Source organism: Falco punctatus (assembly GCF_963210335.1).
Source record: "Falco punctatus genome assembly, chromosome: 7".
Classification (NCBI taxonomy): domain Eukaryota; kingdom Metazoa; phylum Chordata; class Aves; order Falconiformes; family Falconidae; genus Falco; species Falco punctatus.
In genome coordinates, this window is record NC_137587.1 from 61,588,511 (window position 1) to 61,591,103 (window position 2,593).

A 2,593-nucleotide genomic window follows, 5' to 3' on the forward strand; every position below is an offset into this window, starting at 1 on the left:
ATACCGCCAGAAGGAAGGTCAAGAGAGAAGCCCACACTCCGGCAGCATTATCTGTCACCAGCATTGGAAGAGTTTCCCCTGTGGGAATGGGGGGAGGTGGAAGCGCCTGCCAGGGGAGCTGGGAGCGTAACCAGCTCACGCGCTGGCGTTCCCCAGCGCTGCGACGTATTTGGGTATGACACGTGTGTATGTATGTATATTTGGGTGCCCTCACACACAGGCATGAATTCTCTCCTGGTTAACAAGCTCTCGCAGGATTTTGAAGCAGTAAAAGAAAATCAGCTAGACAGTGCATCCCTGGACCATTGGACATGGCCAGCCGTTACTCCACAACTCCTCCCACGTGTTGTACAACCCTTGCCTGCTCTCTATCCGTCTGCACAAACCAGAGCCAGACCTCACACCCTGGGTCTGTTCAGCTCAACTTGCATCTTTTAGCCTCACTGGAACAACAGGCAGCCCTTGACTGTGTGCATCTAGTATTAAATTAACTCCTGCTTTCCACGGCTGCTGCTCAAGTAACCCCTGCCCCACACACAGTACAGGGAGGGGATGGATTCAGCTGCGGGCCTGGGACTCAATCCCCCCAGCAGCTCTCTGCCATGGATCCCACAACCTCTCCCATGGATGGCCATGGACCAGCAGCCTCAGCCTCCCCAAAGCCCCCCAAAGCAAGATGGGTCCAGCCAGGGCTGCCCCATGCCATGCTGGGGTGGTGAGCGCTGCCAGAGCTCCCCAATTTACCAGCTGCACCCATGGGCTGGACCCACGGCAGCAAGGGGGAAAAGGTGGCAGAGCGTCACAGGGGACAGTGGGTGCTCCCCCCAAATCTCCTGTGCCATGTGCCGGGAGGTGCAGGCTGTGTCCCTGTGCTTCAGCTGCTGCTGGGTGGACAAACACCAAGGCCACTCAGACAGAGATTTCCAGTTATCAGACAATCTGCGTTTTGCCTCTTCCCAAAAACCAGGCCCAGCTCAAGCTCTCTGCATCTTTTGAGGGATGGATGGCAGAAACGTGCCACTGCTTATTCCTTCAGCTCCCAGCACTGCAGGAGCAGGACGTGGAGAGCCTGGCTCCAGCAGGCTCCTCTCCCCCAGGGTGCCAAAGGCAGTTGCAACCTTGGGTTTGTCCAGGTCCTCAAGGATGGAGCACAGACTCACTGAAGCATGGTCCCCTTCCTCGCCTGCCCCGTGACCCCATGCAGTTTGCCCCTAGGAAGGCTGCAAAGGCAGCCCAGGCTACTAGCCATGGGTTTTGCTGCAGTTGCCTTGCTCCCGTCACAGCCACCCCCGTGGGACCAGCGACTCTGTGGCTGCTGGGTGTCCACATGGACTCCACTGGATCTAGATCTGCAGGCAGCTGTGGGCTCTGGAAGACCCTCAAGGGCTGCCCAGCGGCAGCCAACAAGGAGTTTGATGACTTGCACGGTCACTGTTGGGGTATGTCCTGTGGGAAGGGACATAGCTTTCCTCTCGCCGGGAATGCACACACCAATCCCTACACACACATCTCCACCCTGCTCTTCTCTGAGCCTCTGTCAGGTCCCCGACCCTTGTTCTACCCCGCTCCCTGCCTACATATCCAAGTGACACTAAATGGAGGCACTTACCTGCTACTGGCCCCATCGGAGCTACAAAGACAGTGGGACAAAGCCCTGGGGACTAGGCAGAGATGGTCCTCCCCCCACCTCCAAGATGAGGCGGGCAGCTTCTCTCCCCCTGCCCCTGCCTGCTCCTACAGTGTGCGCTGCAGCTCCTGGCATCACCCACGCCCCTCAGGGTTTGGCCGTGGTGGGTTTCAGGTGCCTGGCATGGTACCAGCTCTGATGGTCCCCTTGATGAGGACTACAGTGGGGACAAGGAGGTGCCCAAGGCTCTTGCCTGGGGGTGGCACAGAAGGCATGCAGATGCCCAGTGGTCAGCATCTTCTGAGGTGGTCTAGGAATGTTGGCTGGCAAGGGATGAAGACCTTGTACCCTGTGCTACCCTGGGCAGGAGCATCCCAGCCCCTTTATGTGAGCAAAGACCTGCCACCTCAGGGGTTTTGTTGTCCTACGGGTTGTCCTGTATTCTGGAATCATCCCCGTGTCCTGCCTGGAGGTGTGGGGAAGGTGGCAGGGTCCCGGTGGAGGACAGAAGTGACCGGTCCCAGCTGGGGGTACCCCATCCGGGGTTCAGATTCCCAGGGGACCGTGACAAGCTGCAGCCCCAAACACCGCTGGCGGCATTGGGGGCTGCAGCCCGCCGGGTCCCCGGTGGGACGCGGGGTCACGGAGCGCAGCCTTACCTTGGAGGAGCCTCTACAGGGAAGGGATACAGGACCCAGCTTGGGATGCCCCGCTCCCGGGAGAGCTGCAGTGGTGGAGGCAGGGGATGTGCGGATGGGGTGGGATGGATGGGATGAGATGAGATGGGATGGGATTGGGTGGGACGGATGGGATGGCGTGGGTAGGATGGATGGTGGGGTGGGGGGGGGTGGTCTGGGGACTGCAGGTCCCCTCACTCTCAGGTGCGGAGACAATAGCCAGGGCTCCTGTTGCAGCTGCAGACTGTCTCTTTAAACCCCTCACCAGCCCACAGGTGGCCCTGTCACC